Source organism: Taeniopygia guttata, chromosome Z (genome assembly GCF_048771995.1).
Source record: "Taeniopygia guttata chromosome Z, bTaeGut7.mat, whole genome shotgun sequence".
In the NCBI taxonomy this organism is placed as follows: domain Eukaryota; kingdom Metazoa; phylum Chordata; class Aves; order Passeriformes; family Estrildidae; genus Taeniopygia; species Taeniopygia guttata.
The window spans coordinates 34,838,898-34,858,855 of NC_133063.1; positions in this window are offsets into that span (position 1 = coordinate 34,838,898).

Sequence of the window (19,958 nt, forward strand, 5' to 3'; positions counted from 1 at the left end):
ATGGTCTAACATTATTTTAATACAGAAAATTATCAATCATTAGTGTTTTTTTTCATATTTCCAAAGTCACTTCCACTTTTTTTTCCTTTTATTAGGTGAGCTGTGTAGAAGACAGACGTTAGCTGTCCTCAGAGGCAGGTTATTTATGTCTTTTGCCCACAAAGTTACCAACAGCATTCTGTGTGCTTGGTCTCACAGACCAAATTAAATGGGAAGCCTAGCCTCCCTTTAAATGCAGAGTTCCTAGAGGCCAGAGTTATCTATAACCTTCTTGCTGAACTGTTTTACCCGTTTGTTTTCTAATACACCTTTCTAATATACTTTATACAAACAATATATATATATAAAATATATATATATAATTTTTAAAAGCAATTACTAGCTTTATGTCACATGTTATGCTTATTCTCATCAACTATATCTAATAAGAAGAACATGCAAGAGATGTACCTGAAGGAATGCTAAAAATAGCTGGAGAGGAATTATTTCCAAAAGCATGTAATGACAGGACAAGAGGGAATGGCTTCAAACTGAAAGATAGTAGGTTTAGATTAGATACTGGGAAAAAATTATTGTGAGGGTGGTGGGGTACTGCAACAGGTTGCCCAGGGAAATTTTGGATGTCCCATCACTGAAAGCATTTCAGGCCATGTTGGATGGAGCTCTGGGCAACCTGAGAAAGTGCAAAAAGGCCCCAAAAAAGTAGACATAAAGCTGAGAAAGGCTGGGAAATTTCAAAATCTTCTCATGAGAAGCTAAGAAAATAAGAACTAAGTTTTAAATCAAACAACAAAAAATTAAGAATCAGATATTCAAATAGTAAAAAGTTTTCCTCAAACACTTGAACTAACTACTGTTATTAAAACATTTCAACTATTTTCAGAACCTTTCAATTAAATTACAGATTCTACCTATGTTACTAATGTAATTAAAAGAATAAAAATATCAATTTTAAAAGATGTTAATAATAATGATTTGTATCACTAACTTTTATGTCTTCATAAAATTTTACAACACAGAACTAACTTATATTTTATTTCCCATATTAGAGCTCATTCATCTCTACCAAGATTTTTAAGAAAAAAAAAATACAAAACCAGATAAACTGACCATAGTTATCTCAAACACATTACCAAACATTTTTGAACAAAAAAAAATTAAATCATACCTTTTTTTTATCGAAATACATAAGCACTTGTACTGACATTTTGTATCTCTAAATCCCAAGCTAAAATTATCATATCAAATAATCTGACATTGTAAGCTTGTACAAACCCGTTTCTACAAAAACTGTTAATCCACAAAGTTTACAAAGTCTACAATTATAACAAACAAACATCACTAAATACTCTTCTTTTAAGAGATTTTAAAATATTCATGTTTCAATAGATTTGTTTTCAAGTACCATTTTTACCTCTGTCCACACAAAAGAAACAATCATACAAATCAACATTTTTTACAAGCATTTAATTAGGTGTACCCCAAAAAGTTAAAACAAACAATAGCCCTACACATATATCTCAAAAAGTAACAACATTCCTTATAAATTAGGGTGTTCATCACAGTTTGTGCCATTGCATTGATCACCTATATCAGGATTTCATTGTGTTGGTGATTTATATCAAGGGTTTCAACCAGAAAGCTAATGTCAAAGAACAAGAGGATTTTGGGAATGTCAGTTTAAGGTTGTGGAAATGGAATACCAGCATTAAAAAGATGAAAATAATTGTGTCCTATATAGCATAATTTCTTTCACTCAGAGAAAACAAATTACAAATCATGCTTACGTCTAAAGACTGAATCAGTTGAAAATGGAATTAAACAATGAAATAAGAGTTGTCAGAGTTCTATCATATTTCATCTTTAGTTGAAGGTATAAAATATGTGTTTGTTTGTGGAATTGCCCAAGGCCATAGCTCAAAAAGGCAACTCTTTAATTAGATTTAATATGGATGGACTTAATACACAGTAATGTCTCAGAAAAGATTCACACAGGGAGCAGAGGCATTGACAGGTCATAGAGTTGAAAAGGAATGAAAGAATTTTTTTTACTTTAAATAAACCTGAAAAATTATTTAAATAGTCGGCTGCTTAACCATTAATGTTGTGAAAAGGTTTGATAGAATATAAAATTTTATATCATGGGCCCTAGACCCTGAACCAGTATCAACTCTTCTGGTTGTGTTACAATTCCTTTTGTTTTTGTTATATCTGTTTCCATCATATGGAAGAGCTGGTTCTTGATAGACATTTGCCTAACAACTGATAGAAGATTTTTATCTTAATTTCATTAATGATTTAAAGCATTCCATAATAATACTACTCTGTTACAACTGCATGCACAGTTTAATTCACTGTATCAACACTATTACACAGAAATGGATGCTATCAAATTATCAAATGCTAAGATCCTTCTGACCAAGACACCGAATATTTAGTATAAAATGAAAAAGAAACAAAGTTTAATTTGCTTTTAGAGTTCAGGTGAAACACAAATTATCTAATCATATTTGAAATCTCTAAGATGTCAAAACCCATTTTCTTTTAAGATCTCCCACATTGTTTTGTAGATTCATGAGATCCGAACCTTTAATTGTTTTACCTGACTTTTGCATTTTCTCTTTCATTGATCTCTAAAATGCAGCTGCTGTTTTTAGTATCACTAGGTGATACTACAGAAAGCAGGTAAGTGTGCCCAACTGGATAATAAGAAAAATCAAAATTAATGCTATTATGCTAGTAAGTGAAGGGATGTTTAAAAAAAAAAAAACACAAACCAAAACCAACAAAATCCCCCAACAAATCCAAAAAGAAACAAAACAGACAAAAAAATCATCAAAATAACAATATGGAAGTTTTTCCACCTTGGGACTGCTTTCAAACTAAGAACACTTATGTATATTTTAAAAGCCCCTCATCTGAAAAAGAAATCTGTCATATTTAATAGTCAATAAGTGTCAACAGAAGAAATGGACTTGTTGGACTACACAGCGAAGCATTGCAAAGCTGAATGCAATGTTATAGAAAAAACTTTCATTCTTAAGAGCAAGGAATTTGAATTTGAGTGGGCTTAGTAATGGGAAAATCCTTCAAAGTTTACCTTTTGCATATTTTCTGTTACTAAAGAAGCACTCATCTTTATGCAAAGTATTTTGGAAATTGTTGAATGATGTTTTTTCTCAGTCCTTTATCTACTTAAGAATATAAATTCATACTAATAGCCATTAAATCTGGCCCTTTTCTCCATGTTGCCTTCAGAAGCAGCTCAGCAGACACATGCATTTTTATAAATGTTCTTCTCTCTTTCATTTCTAGAATAGAAAAGGAAATAAAGAAACTCTGCAATTACTTTGTACCAACTGTAGCAACGCCAGAAATCTTTGTAATCTAAATTACTTTCTTCTGTGGGTGAAAACGGTTAATAGTGACTCCCTGTAGCTTACAGCACATTAAGCACTGGAGAAGAATATTAAACAGTCATACCTCTTTGTGGAATATGAAGAGGTTTTTTTAGTCCACAAAGCTAGCAGTACTGTACCTGTCACCCGTTGTCTCCCATACACAATGTCTGAAACTGGGATCATATGCAGAGATGTCAAAATGGACCTACAGTAACAAATCGTGATTTATTTCTCTAAATAAAGAAAATAACAAAGAACTTCTTACAAAACCTGAAGCTGGGGAGCACAGAAAGGAAGCCCTGAATTACCCTCCTTGTGTATGAGCTGCACTTTCCCAGAGTTGCATTTCTAGCATAGCAAACAGCCACCATGTGATACTGATGTCCAGGCTGCTTCTGAGTACTCAGTGGCTGAGCAAGGAAATATGTTGACTTTGTCTGGTTCTTCATGTTTTCTAGGTTGTTCTAAGGGAGCAGATCTTTGCCACTGTCCAGACAAGTGATGAACAAACTAACATAATGACAACATGATGATTAAATTTTCCTCTTTTTCTCTTGTTTACAACTTGTCTACTCTTTGGAAAGGTGCCTTGTTAAGGTCTCCAAGTAAGTCAAAGTCAGCTTTAAAGACCTCTTGTCACCATGCTTTGCAGTGAGGCAGCATCAGGCTTCATAAATTTCTGGAACACCTTCAATTATTTGTGAGCCAGGTCTCCCATTAGATGACCTCCTGAGTAAGAGATGCAAAAGTGGTATCCAGTTGGCTCCAGAAAAGCAGTGAAAATTGAGTTATGTTATATATAGTATTACATAATATGTATAATATATATGTCTATATATGTGTATGTGTGTGTGTGTGTGTCTATGTATATATATCTCCCAATGAAGACTGCCTCAGTCAGGCAGATTCTATCCTGTTATGGAAGGGAACTACCAGGCTTATAAAATATCTTTGAGGTACTTTATGAGTAGATTTAATCTAATACCAGACAGAGTTTACAAAGTGGGATACTACAAATTATATATCACTAATGGAGATTTGACCTGTTTCACAACAGCCACAATCAGGGACTGTAATCCTTCTTTGGAGTTCCCTTTGGCTTTTCTCCATGGATGAATTTGATGGATAAACTTGCAAGTCTAAGAAAGGCTTATTGCTATGAGAGATGAGCTATAGGGTACCAGAAAAAACACCTACATTTATCAGAACAGAATTTATTCTTGATAGTTTCCTCACTGTGAACTCAGCAAGAAAAATGAAGGTTGATATAAAAAACTACAGTGTTATCATTTTATGGTAAAGAGAAACAAACATGGTATATAATGTAATAAAACAGAGGACAATGTCAGTAAATAATTTCATGGTTGTTACTGCATTTAGAGGTGGAGTTAATTTATTTACTAAAAAAGTAAACAAAATAATAATGAGCAATATGTTCCTCTAACTGCACCTTATGTGTTGCTCATGACATACTTGGAAGGAGATCCTGAAATTTAACAATGCAGATTTCTCTATGCAACTGACATGATAACTTTAACAAAAGTTCTTATCCCATGACATAGTATGAGCACCTCAAAATTTTCTGCATTTTGTTACAGTACAGAATGTGACTTCATTTAGATGTTGAAAATTCTTTAACAATTTGGAATGTTTTTATTTCTTTACCCTTGGTGAAATTTTTTATTGTTTATTTTTTATTATTATTTGATTGCTCTTTTCCATATAGCAGTGTAGATGAATTTTTCCCAGACAAAGGAATCTCAAAGATTGGAAAGGCACTTAGGAAGTGAAAAAAAATTTTCTTTTATCTTTATAATAAATTATAATCAGTGGATAAGCGGTTCTGTCATTTAGAGTCTGGAGATTATCAGTAGAGACAAGTAGGCTTGCAGATTATTGGTAGGAACAGCTATGCCAACTGAAAAATATCGGAAGAGAATGCACCAACACTACTAATGAAGAAGTCCAAGCAACCCAGTTGCAACAATGGTGCTGTCATTATCTACAAAATTTCATTGTTAATGAAATTGACCCCCTAGCTCTGTTTTGAACCACTAAAATGGGTCCACCACAGATAATCTCTTTCACAGATAACCAGTAAAGCAACATCAAGACTGGCTTTAGCATCACTTGACACTTGGCTTCAGCACCAGTAAGCAGTGCTTGGCCCTCTTTCATCTTGCAGTATAGACATAGTGAGGGACTTAGAGCTGCCCAAAGGTGAACAGCAAGCATCTTTATTTTCACCTGAGTTTGGTGAAAATAGCTCCAAGCTTGTATAAGATCGCTCCTGCATTTTTTTTACAACACTTAGGGATGTACAGGTAAGAAGTGCTGTTCAAGTGCTAAATGTTGACTTTTTGCTGTTATTGCCAACATTGCAAAGTTTGCTTGCCGGGTGAGTTCAGTGTGAGGGCCCTAATCACAGATAATGGGAGATGAGCAGGAAATTACATGGACTCCTGTGAAGTGGTGTATTGTGGTACAGAAAATGTTTCTTTTTCCCTTCCTAAAAACCTAATCTTTCTATGTTACCATTGATGATCCTATAATTGCATGTACTTTCAAAGGAAAAATGGTTGTTCTCTTTGGATTGGTGTGAAAGTGTGCATTTAGAAAGGTCCTAATGTGAAATTGAAATACCAGAGGAAAGTAGAAGGAAACCGAAGGGTTACGTATGCCCTTCCTAGAGAGCCTGAGCTTTCTAAGTGTAAATTAACATAACTATCACTAGTTATACATATAACTGTGCAGAGACTAGCATCTCAGCTACAGAATGCTACTATAAAAACCCAATTAATCACTATACAATGTTCCTCTGTATTGATTTGAGGCTGAATTCCAGATGGAAAAGAGTAAGGAAGTCTTAAATGTGCCTTTACATTCAATAAAATTGCAGTGATGGGATTGTGTGGAGAAAGATACCATAGAAAAGGAAGAGAAGTTTATAATGGAAATAGTTATATGCAGATAACCAGCCTGTATATTCTAATATTCTATTCCATTTCAATACTACTTAAGAGTGACCCTAGAGAATAACTAATTCTCAAAATCTGTAAAGGCAATATTTCCATCTTTAGAGGTGGATGTAAGTAAAACTGGAACTTTTACATGTAGAGAAAGACTGTGGAGCCAGAACAACAAATTTAGGCTTATTTGTCCTCCTGACAGCTGCTGTCAATTCATGAAAAGCACAGTCTGCCTCCTGCAGTCATGGAGGGCAGTGGTGTTACTAGGACCAAGCCAGCTCCCCCCTGGCCTTGTCACACCTGCAGTCCATCACTTTCTGCAGTGTTGCAGAGAACCTGCTTGAAATTCCAAGAAGAAGGGAAATATGAGTCCAAAGCTTGTTCTTTTTCTTATTTTTTTTTTTTCTTCCCTTTTGGATAGGAGATGAGCACAGGTTATACTACAGTTACAGCTATTAGCTCACTTATCCCAGGTATTAGTAATCTTGGTGTAGCCTGAAAGGGAATTCAGAAGTTTGTGGCATCTGAGGCACCTCATGAACATATTTAACAGTCACTGGTGCATAAGAAGGCAAACTGAAATGCTTGTCAATCTTTGTTAATAGTTTTGTTTTTGTAGGAGAAAATGAACCTGAAAATCTTCCATCAGTCCTTTTGATTTTCAGTACTTTTGATTTCAATCCATGAACTATGAATGAAAAGTGACAGAATAATACCTGCCATACAGGTATTTATAGGAACACATTCCAGACGTTTCATTCTTAATTTCCCTCCCTTTACTGTCTTTCCACTTGTTTAAAGTTTGGTGGGACAGTGAAGAGGGAGGAGGAGCTGTTGGCTAAATAGACAAGGCTAAACCACATTTTAGGTCAGTACAAATTTTTATTAAAGGAAATTGTTACTTAGTTGCTGTAACTAGAGCTTTCATTCCAGCAGTATGGACTAATCCCATATTAGTTAACATAAGGCTGTTATTCTAGCCCTTCAAATTGTACTCTTTCCCCAAAGATTCACAAACATCTTTATATTTCCATACTAGACACTCATATGTTTCATTTCAGCTCTCTTTTTTCCGTAAGAAATCCACTTTTTTCACAAATGTGGCATCCAGTTTTCATTTGAAATATGTTGCTCTTTTTCCTAAACTTTTTCTTGACATTGGACAATTTCTACTCTATTGTGCTGCAGTTTCAGTATTTCTTACATTATGGTTTAATCTTCTTAAACATGGTTCACAGAGCTGTGGCTGGGTTTCTGGCTGTGTTTTTGTCATCAGTTTACCATCACTACAGGCTGCAACAAGCATGCACTTTGATTGCAGCTCACTCTTTGCCATGTGTCTTCTCTAAGCATGATTTCTTGACATTGTTTCATTTCAGAAATACATATTTACTTGTGGTGCACCCCATTCCCTTGTTATGTTATGTTATGTTATGTTATGTTATGTTATGTTATGTTATGTTATGAAGAGGACATTTTGTACAACAGTGATTTACTAAGTTCTTCACTGTACCTTTTCATTTGCATTTTTACAAAATTTTCTGTTATAGACAAATAATGAGCTGAAACATACTTTATACTTTTAGCTGTGGTGTCTTAGACTTGGCATGAGGAATAAAAGAATTAATATTTATGATACTAAAAACCCAGTTCTGAGCAGTGCATTCAGAAATTTAATTTGGCCCAGTACATTTATAGGGAACAGTCTGGGGCTAAAGAGTTATGATGTGAAAATTTAATTTGGAGACATTGATGAAAGTGTGTTTAATCTCTGTGTAATTGCAAAGCTTTTTCACATAAAGATTGTTCTGATTTTATTAGGCAGATCATGACAACAGCTGAGGTCAGCAGAGGTAGCAACTGGATGTCTACAGCCAGAGAGTATGATCTAATTCCTTCCCCAAGGAGCAGTGGAAAAATAGTCTGCAGGCCAATCATCTTGATTGTCACAGGCGTTCTTCCAAGCACAAGAGAAATTTTGACATACTAGGAGGTAGAGGCAAAACAGGGAGATGATTAGAAGATAAATAGCCTTTGGATGAGATCAGGCAATTTTTTTCTGTATCGGTCTTGAATCAAATGTTCCTTGGGACATATAAAATTAATTTCATCCTGAAATAGCACTCAGCCAGGTAAGTAGCTGGAAAGTGTCATGCAAACTCTTTTTTTTTAACTTGAGTCCTGTTCTCCCTCTTTTAAAAAAAATTTTATCTACGAATGAAATAGCAAAACATAGATTCAATAGGCTGTCTAAGGATAGAGTTTTCTCCCTCACATATTGGAGTGGCTTATGGCAAAAAAATCTATCCATAGCTCAAACCCACACTATTTTCTTTCATTAGAAGGCAGGTTTACCAAAACTATAGGGCTATCCGAAACAAACCCCTACAGACCTGTATTAGAGGTGTGCAGAAACATTTGTTGTGACAGTATCAGAGTTTTTCAGAGCTGCCCCTGGAAGAAAGGCAGAGGAGCCACCTGTGTGTGTGAGAGAGAATATTTAAACTGCTGCCATTCCTATGCAGGATGGGCATGCCCAACCCTGTCTGGATCTGGGTAGCTCAGCTGGCTTTCTGAGGGAGAGTGTTTGTCACAGTCACAGTGTACCAGCAAATACCAGTTCAGTCACTGGTGAAGCTACACAGCCTCTGCACAAGAGCTGGCTTCAATGTGGACAGCCTGAATACAGGTGGAATTGGGAGGTTCTTCACCCACACTTGACTACTAGTGGACCTATTCGTAAACAACCACATACAACAAGTGGAAGACAGAGAACACTAAAAGGAGTGAAGTATAGAAATAAGAGTAATTATAAGTACGTTATAAAACAGGAAAAGTAACCATAGCTTTCTAGTTCTTTCATTTCCATATTCTTTTGCTAAAGATAACTTTTAATGTTTTTCTAAAACTATTTTCACATAAACTTTAAATGGCTGGGCTGTTACTGTCTGGTGCTTTCCATGAGACAAACGGCTTGGTTCTTTATCAAATTACTTGGTAAAAGTGCTTTTTCTTGGAAATAAACTGTCTCCTATCAGGACTAGGAAGCAACTTTGATGTGATAAATTTTCTTGAGTCTTGGAGGTTCATGTGGTCCCCAGAAAGGTTCTCACAGTGCTATCAGACTCAGACTTGGTATTATGGGTAAAAAGAAGTTTGGTGCAATAAAACTTGTACTATCACAAACTAGTTGAAAAGCAATCAGGTTTGAACACTGATCATTTGGTAACAGGTGCTTATTCATTCACTTTCTTTCCGCTTCATCTCTGTAGCTGCTGAATATTTTGATATAGAGATAACACATCTCTACTCTTTTATTATATCACTTCTTATTCTTCGACCTGATTTCCATATGTCACAGTTCCATATGTCCATATCCAATTACTCAACATAATTTATATATTAAGGTGTTGCATTACTTGCTACCACTCAGATATTGAAAATACAAACAGCTTTGAGTACAGTATAGACATATATAAACCATGTTGTTAAGGGCAACCCACATTTTCATTTGGGACTTTAAGAATCTGGAGATTTCAGAAGCAATTTTCTTGATTGCCTAGATTTTTTTATTACAGTATTTTTCTCATACTGAGACTTATACCTCCATCATCATGGTTTTTCTTTGAAGAAATTAAATATTGTACAATTGTAGAGACCACCTCACTTAAATCTAAGTGGATATCTTTCTGTATCTTTCTAAGTGGTTAGATTTTTCTACCATATACACCACGGTAGGTATTTTATCAGTGTGAGCTGGATTTATGCAGCAATACAGCAGCTTGTTGCTGATAGTACTCTCTGATTCCAGTAGAATGATGAGAGTGCAAAAATTCAGAAAACCTGTGGATTCATTCTCACTTTTGCTCCTTTGGTGTCATCTGTTCCTTCTCTCTGTTTTACTTTTTGCTAGAAGACACGAAATCCTTACATAGTGAGTGGAAGCACTTCCTGAAGTTTTTTCCTCATTGCTTTGTCTCCAGCTGAGAGAAAGTGTTCTCTATGGTAGATTCTCTACACACCAGCTACTGTGGAAAGGAAATAACCATACAGATGTTTCTTTGATAAGCACATGAAACAGAAGGGAAGATTTTTGAAACAATACATTAGCATATGAGTACCAACTAAGGATATTAATTTGTTTTATAAGTAATGTTGTTCTTAATGCTTCAGCCTCATTTCTGTCTTGAGGTAGTCTGCACAGAAATCCTGTCACATTCTGAGACTATACATAATAAAACTGTTACTTGATGGCCATCATTGCTATCAGTTACTTGCTGATCATCACACAATGCTAAACATATGACAGATAAACCAAGGGAATGCTGAAATCTTGCTGCATTGTGTATTGACATATAAGACTGTGAGGTGTACTCAGGGTGAAGACTTCTCTTTACTGTGTTGTGGTTGGCAGATTCAAAGTAATGTTGATTCAGATCAATTGTCTTAGCTTCCTGCGTTCATTAGCTTTCTTTACGATTAGTATTGAAGATAAAGATATTTTGACAGTGTTTCTTGACAAATTGTCCCTCTTTATTTGGAGTACATTCCTCAGTTTTAGAGGTCTGCTTCCTATTTTTCAGTTTTAACTGATTAAAAGTTGCTGCTGAGGAAGTGACATTTAAAAGACCTGTGCTTAGGGACATGATTTAGTGGTGGACTTGGCACAGTCATGTATACAGTTTGACTCAGTGATATTATATCCCTTCCAACTTAAAAGATTCTATAAGTTTGTGATTCTAGGTTTTCATTTGCCTGCCTCAATTTGCTTTGTAGATTGGTCAAGCATCATAACTAAGGTTAATCCAAAACTCTAAATAAGTATGTATTCCTTTCCTAATAATCAATTACTAAGCTGAGTTTCCTGTCATCTGAAAAAACTGTCAAGTGTTACACTGAGACACCTAGGAATTGTTCGTGAGCACTAACAGTCCCATGGCATTCTGGTTTTAAGTATGTCACTGGCAACTGTAACATCCATTGTTTTATAACTCAACCCTGCAGTTGACCTTTGTTGAATTTTCTTTTAAAAATGTTGGTCTGTACAATCTACTGAACAGCAATGAGAAAACTGATTCAACATGGGTCTCGAACATCTGCCTGACAGTAACCAATCAGTAATTCCACTGATTACAATTAAAGGGTTCATGTGTTTAAAGTTAAACATATTTACTCTGAGTTGTACATGTTTTAAACTGATGTCACTCAACTACCAAGAATATGACAATAGGCCTAGCTATCTTTATAATTAGACTTATTAAAGCAAATTGCTTAAGTCTATGATTGCCTAAGCAATATAATTTCCCAGACTGTGCTTCTAGTTTTCTTCTCTGCAGTACAATAAAATCAGCATTGGAGTTCCCCAGATTTCTCAAGATTGCCTTATAGTGTTTTTGCTTTTTTATATTCACTTTCTGACTTTACAGTGTTAAGGTGCTACCTACTTTTCTTTCTATAAAGAAAATTAGGAATTTAATTAACTTATTTAAATGTGCTTGTTACCTAGACTTGGAAATGCCTCCTGCTTGTTGCCAAAACCAGGTAATTATTTAGGCTTTACCCTCAAAGGTGTCATGCAGGGCATCCTACAACTGCAGAAATAAGTAGGGACTTCAGTTAGAATAATTCATGTATGCCATATGCTACCTCTTCTTGGAACTGCAATTTTTGGCATGGGATACTCTGTTTTTGTTCTTTAATGTCAGCTTCCACCTCCCCACATACCCCCAAATTCCAAGATGTCTGAAGACAACCTGTGCAATACTTAAGGAGGAAAATATGGAAGAAATAGGACATATGGCAGTTTCATGGAAAACTGTAGTATTTTAAAAGTGTATATACTTATTCCAGGTGTGTCATAGCTATGTGTACTTCTTGAGCTGAATACAATTTTCAGCTCAATACAATTCTCAGTCTTTCAGATTTTTTTTTTTTTAATTTAGGATGCTACTCAAGCTATAATAATCAATGTCTGTAGAAATGTTACTTATGAATGTCTATTATTTGTTAGTACCTAAACAAACAATTCTCTAGTTTCAGACCACAGCTTATTACAGCAACTTTTTCATTTGCATTTGGTGATCATAGAATAACCGTACACAAGTTTATATCTAGTTATGAAATTGTGGAACCCTTCTCACCTACCTGAATAATTAATTTGCTGCCATTTGCTTCCTCTGGATCATGCTGAGCATGTCTGGAAACTGCAGAGATGATCTCCAGAAACATCTGTTTGTTTTCACTGTCTCCACTTACTTTAAATGGATTGGTGTTTCCTCTCATAAAATCCTGCTATCTGGAGGCCTCTGCAGTTGTGAAATATGTGCAAGTGGAGAGGCAGGTTGCAATTTCCCAGCCCATGAGAGTCACTTTAAAATATGGTCTCCTGGGGCTTGTCTTCTGCTTGGAAGGCTGTAAATATTACAAGCCTGATAGGTGTTATGATGAAATTTGATGACTAATTCTCATTAAATGAAATCAGGTATCGACCTTGAGCATCAAATGTAATTATTGGTGCTAAGTTCATACACTTTTAAATTACCTTCACTATATAAAACTATAATTTTGCTCATTTTTCTCTGAAACCTTCTTCACTGAAAAGGGAATGAGAGGGTAAATAATCTAGAGAGGGAAACAAAATATTTTTTATCTTACTTCAAATCAAACACCAAAATTTACAATATGTGCAATTATGAAAACTAAGCTGTACATAGCACATGTAAAAGTGATTAATTAAAGGCCAGTATGTTGCTGTACCAAGAAAAGCTCACAAAAACAATTAGATGTCAATCTGCTTTTCCACAAATAGTGCCTGATGTATAATCTTCTATTTTCCTCTTTTCTCCCACATAGCCTTGGCTTAAGGTTGAAAGCATGCACAGAGTAGACGATTATGTTTTGTGTTGGATGGTGACTTTCAGGTAAGTTGCACACTGTAGTGTTGATTCATATATTTAACAAACAACACTAACCAACAGAAGTTTACAATGAAACAGTCATAGAAACCATGTTTTGGAAATTAAGAAAGCTGCTCCTTCAGGAGATTAGTCATAGTCAAAGTTTGGAAGGTAAAAATTATGGATCAAAAGGGTTTTAAAATACAGGTGCTTTCAGTGTAACTTAAAATCTCTCCTCAAGCAAACTCACAGCAAGGCAAATATCATAATGTAAATAATTAATTTAGTTGGAAATAAAACTGCTACTAAATTATTTTAAATCACCTGGAGAAAATAAGTCTTGAAGTAATCTGAAAGGCGCTGGAAAACTCTTCTGAACTCTCTAAACTCCCCTGAGTCTGATGTGTAGAAGACATAAATATGAAACTCTCCAGGCTAAGAAGAAAGGTTTCGTCACAGCATCTATACAGCCAGCAATAATTTGTTCAGTTTGACTCAAATTACAGTAATTTTCACAGTTCAGTTGATTTTATGCATAGACAAGGATTCTGATTAAAACAGAATTTCTTTCCTGTCTTTACTTGGCAATGGCATGACTTCTTGCTCCTAGCTTGCTTTTCTTCTCACTGTTTTACAACGTCAATTCCAGTTATATCTTTTAACTCTTTCTCTTGATGTTTGTCTTACTTATGTTTGTGTTCTGTGTGCATTTTATTTTGGGGTTTCTCTTTAATTTTAAATTCCTTCTCTTTTTTTTTTTTAAAGTTGGATTTCTTGAGGACATGTAGTTCCTTGGACTGTTTCAACTTTGAAGTACTTCCAGCTTCATAACCAAAATCGTCCTCTTGAAATGTACCATAACCTTCCATTATTTTTTAATTTCTTCTTAAATTTTCTTTTGTTCCTCTCATGCTTCTTTTCATCATCACATACTACATCAGGAAGCTCATGCAAGCAATTGTGAGGGGGTGAAAGCTCAATGGTGTTGATCAATCCAGGGAACTTTGTAGGACTGATTTCTTCAGAGCTGGGAGTATGACACTGTGTCCTACATGACAGTGTTCACTAGGGCTGCTAGTGGGAAGCAGGAAGCATTAGGTCATTCTGGTTCCCTGACTTCAAAGTGAAATCTTCTGCTGCCTGTCAGTGACACTGTTGGGGTCTCTCTTGATGGCACAGCAGCTACCCCTCAGCCTCACATATGGTGCTTTGTCTCACACCCCTTTCCACCTCCTCCATCTGGCCACAAGGATGGTAAAGGACCTTGGGGTGAAGCTGTGTAAGGAGTGGCTGAGGACATTTGGTGTGTTCAGCCTTGAGAAAAGGATACTGGGGAGGACCTCACTGCAGTTAAAACTTCCTTGTGAGGGAAGGGGGAGGAGTAGGTACATGTCTGTTCTATGTGGTGACAGTGACAGGACATGATGGAATGGATGGGGGCTGAGTCAAGAGAAGTTTAGACTGGATATTAGGAAAAGAGTTCTTCACCCAGAGGGTGGCTGGAACAGGCTCCCCAGGGAAGTGGTCACAGCACCAGCCTGACAGAGCTCAAGAGGCATTTGGACAATACTTTCAGGCACATGATGAGATTCTTGGGGATGGTCCTGTGCAGGGCCAGGAGCTGGGTTTGATGATCCTTGCAGGTCTCTTCCAGCTCAGTGTATTCTGTGATTCTGTAATAATTTCTGCTCATCTCACCTCTTTATTTTCTCTTTACTTTCTAGACACCTATTCAAACAGCGTGTAATAATGACACTGAATGAGTGGATCATATTTTCTAAATGTTTTGTGATAGCTTGAAGCCACTATCAACTGAAGAGCAATTTACAGTAATTTCATGAAGCAGCAGGGAGGAAGCCTTCTTTGTTGAAATCCATAGAGACAGGTTCTCACAAGTCTGACTTCTTTCATTTAAAGCAGAATATGCCCTGCAGAGAAAATTCTGAACACATTAATCATTGCTTCTAACAAAATATTTTCAACTATATTAAACCTTAGAAATCAACATTTTACCATCAGTCTTCTAAAGTCACTGCTTTTCTTTTTAGCAAGAGATTATGGTTTTCTATTTTAAAAAATCATATATAAAACCAAATTCTGTTTACACAGATTGTTGATTGAGTTGGATACTCAGTACTCTGAACTCTCAAAAAAGATGTAGGTTCACTTCTCACATACAGCCCTCATTGCTTTCCCGCTGAAATAGTGGCAGGCCTCTGCACAAATTAATCGCTGATTTTTACATTCTGAAAACTGTAGTCTTCTTATTTTCCTTCTTCCCTGTACAGTCATTATTTTTCAGGATTGGGTAATAAGGAAAATGAGCTATTTTTTTGAATCTTTGCATTAACCAGCTTTTAGGGGAATATCATCCTGAATGACAAATAAGCAAGACCTATTTGACTTTGAAAAAACCCTATAAATGTTCAAAATAAAGATAAGTATTGATTTCTAGGGAAAAGAAATAGAAGAAAAATTTCTGTAGAAAGGGGCAAAAATCTTCAAAGTACCCATAAGAATTTAAAACATAAAATAGATCAAGATTTTGCATCACAATTTCTGTCTCAAACAGGAAGAAAATAGTATTTTGAGGCAATTAATATGCCTTTTGGACAGCAGAATATACACGTTGTGAAATCCTTTTCTTTTGAAAATTTCCTTGAAAAATTGTGGACTTCCCATATTTTGTAACACATTTTACATGGGTCATGAACATTCTTGCATAACTGGGAAACAAGACACACATCTTTCATTTTGATCTGCGAATGGCTTCTATTTCCATTTGAGGAAAGCCAGTAAAGAACAATTACCTGGTTACCATTGCAAAGAACATCCTCTTTACTCTTCATCAGTCTGACTCTGAACTTAAATCTTCTCTATGAAAAACAGCTTTGAAGAAATAAGTGAACATTTGATTTTAGTTATACAATTATTTCAATTGCAGTAGAAAGTGGCTGCAATTTACTGAGCTAAAGTGAAGATATGATTTGTGAGGTAGACTTTTAAAAAGACACAGCAGGAATTTTACCATACTCACAGACATTAATAGTAGATATTTAAATAAGCAAAAAAACATATTCTGCTTTCTGCCTTGTATTAAATGACCTTGCTCTGACAAGGGTACCAAACTAACTCTAAATAAACACTAGTGGAGAAAATTTCCAAAGAATTAAGGAAGATATTAGTAGATTGATACATTTTTTTTTTTTCTTTTATATAGTACTGACTTAGCTTTGCAAAAGCAGCAGACTAGATGACCAGGCTGTGGCAATGATTGTACCCAGAGACTTAAATTTGTCCCCTGCAAACCTCAGAAAGATATATAGGCTTGGGGCATCCCCAGACAACAACCTCATTGATTGACAACTCAGCTAGAAGTTAAATACATTATCTAGTATATATACCTTTGACGTTTTCTTGAGAATTCAATAAAATATGTGCTTAAGTCTGTGATTGTATCACAGTGCTTCACAAATATGAGACCTGGAACAAAACTTTCACTGGGAGCTATAGGCATAATGTAAGCTGCTACCAAGATGTTTCACCACGCTGAAGCTTTAGGCAAGCAGTTCCAAATCTTGTGGAGGCTGAAATGTAACAACAAAGGTATAACAACACAAGACATTACCTTTCTAGTAGGACATGATCTCAATGACATCCATAGGAATAGGTATAGTGAACTATAGTTTAAATATTATGACAGAAACATTGTTGTCCTTATCTCTATCTGTTTTTCAGGTCATCTCCGCAGTGTAAAACTTGGGCAATTCTTTGAATCAAAATACATAGCCAAGTCTTGCTAAAACAACCCCTTATTAAAATAAATGAACTCGAAGTCTGGCAGTTAGACATTAATAACACTTAGGTTATTCAATGACAGATTTTTCAGTTCAAGCTCTTTTCTCTTTAAGGCAATCTAATGACTTGATGCTCACTGTTGTTCCTTTCTTGTGTAACTGTTGAATCTGCTAATGCTAATATATATTGCATTAATTTACAGTAATAAATGCATCTTAGTGAACTAATTTACTCTCATTGGGGTATTTCCAAGTTGATGATTCTTACTAACATTAATGAAATTGTTACATGGTATGCATTACTGGGGGAGGCCTTGGCAAAAAATGACAGCCTGAAGTAGTGTACACTTTCATCATATAAGTATGTGGTTAAATTTAATAATGAAGCTCAAAGAGCTAACTAAATTAATTATGGCATCTGCAAAATTCAAAACTGTACTACCCTCTTTACTTCCCTGCTACACAGTCACCACACAAAAGTCAGCTTTGCTGGTTTTCTTTGTTCATTGTGGTTTTGCATAATAAATCATATGAAATTGATCTGCCTCTAGTTGCTAAAAAAAAATCTTAGCAATTTTGAAATGCGTAGTCATCTATATGGAAATAACATGTAGCAAGTATACATGTAGGCATTAAGGCGTCAGATTTCTCAAGGAATTGTAATTAAAGTAGCCATAATGTGTTTTACTATATGTCATTGTTCTGTTTGGTTGGGTTTTTTTTTTAAGTTTGCAGTCTTCTATCGTCCAAATATGACACATACACTCCATAAATGTCACCAAAGAACTGGTGTCAGGCAGCAATGGTGGTCTATGCAAGGTAGGTGTTCTGTGGGTAATTTCCTTTAAAAAGGCTTTGCGTCTTGATCTCCATCTACAACATACAGAAATCCGAACTCTACACACACAAGTGCAGGAATAGCAGTCCCTTGCTTTTACTGAATTTTTGGGTGCCTTCATTTGCTGAAAAAGAAGGGTTTATAAAGATACTTCTATCTATTGTATGAAATGCCTATGAGAAAAACCTTTGAGAGTCATGACAAAGATAATATATCTAATACTAATGAGTAAACAGCCATATTGATATTTTTTCAAAAATAAACAAGGACAGCCTTTAATTTCTAAATACCTTTCATAACTCAACAGAAAGGTTTTAACCAAGAATCCTTGTTCTCGTTGTACTTCTGTGAGAAATATTATCTGACAGAGCCAAGAAACAATCATGCTCTGACATTTGAATAAGGTCTCTGATCTTCAAGCTATAACTCTGAAATTCTTAATTTTCTTTAACCAATATATCATCTGTATAACTTATCACTAGAAATAGTTTAGAGCTGATATATATTCTTCTATAGGACATTGTTTAATTGTAGAGTGTATAAGCGTCTATAATTTTCCTATAATATTAACATCTTTCTTTTGGAAGCAGACCATGGAAGTCTTACAGTCCTTCTGCGTGTAAAAGTGGAGCTTTGAATTTACTGGCTTGTGTGCACTGTCTATTTTTGCTGATGAATTGAAATTACCATAAATATTGCCATAAGTATTTCCATAAATAAAACATAGCAAATTCAAGACTCCAGAGATTAAAATTACCTAAAAAACCAGAGAATAACTTTTGCATCTGTACCTGGCTCAGCATGGTTTGTTATCCAGTATTCTGTGATTTTTTTTTTTGGTTTTGAAGATGTACCATTTTTCTTGGGACTGCATTCCACATGCAAGGTGATAAATTGTCATGAGCTATCCCTTGTATGTCTCATATCCTTTTACTCTTTGTCATTTGAGCTAATATTTCTGAATTATATTTCTCTATACTGTTATAATTTCATGTCCATTTTTGCAAGCTAAGAAATTCTCAGATCAGCATATAGAGGAAAACTTCACCAATGAGAATAGAGAAAAAAACCTTATTTTTAAAATTCCTCGGGGCAAAGCTTCTTTTTGCATCTATGATTATCAGTGGGAAGTGTGGTGGGATCTACCTGCAGCTGAGTTCCCATGTAATATTGCAGTTCAAATTATAAATTACTTAATAAAAATTGCAGTGTGTAAGAACAACTTTCAAAGTGGATAGGTATGTTTTAAGTGAAACTTAAAAATAATTTTAGTGGAAAATTCCTACATTAAGTTTCACTGGGGAAGCTAGACATTAGCGAGCAGAGCTCAGCCTACAATATGCATAGCAGAATTATAGTAGAGGCTGTGTATGTCTTATGTCTTATGGTGTTATTATTCCAACTGAAGTGCATAGAAGCCTACTTAGTGATGCTTGAATGGTGAAATAAAAAGTGGGCATGGAGAATTACCAAAGTTCTAAAATTTTAATTAAAAAACCTAGAGAATTTTATTTTAAAGTGAACCTTTTACCCACTTCTGTGGTAATGTCCATAATTTGCTAGTAAATACAAATTCATTATTTTCATGTGTTGTCTTTTATAAAACCTTGCTAGTTATAATTCATAAGTGGTTGTCCTATATATAACTTACTTGAACACCCCTGTATTTTTAGAGTTAACAGTTATACTCACTCACCAGTGATTCAGCTGAATTTTTTCTTTGGAACAATAATGAACATGTATATTAGGCATATTTAATGTGCTACTTTTTATGATACACATATTAAAAAACCCCAAATGACAACAATATGCTGGGGATAAATGTATTGCACTTTATAATTTTGGGATAAAATGAAACATTATTACCATATGATCTCTGAGAAAAATTATAGACAATTATTCTTCTGTAATTCTTTTCACTAGTCACATCCAGAGAAGTAATAGTATCTAACTATTCATATTACAATGCTAGATTTACTGCAAAACTTCACAGTAGTTTCAGTGTAAGCATAATTGTGATAGCTTTTTCTGGTTCTAAAATCAGGAGCCAGACACAG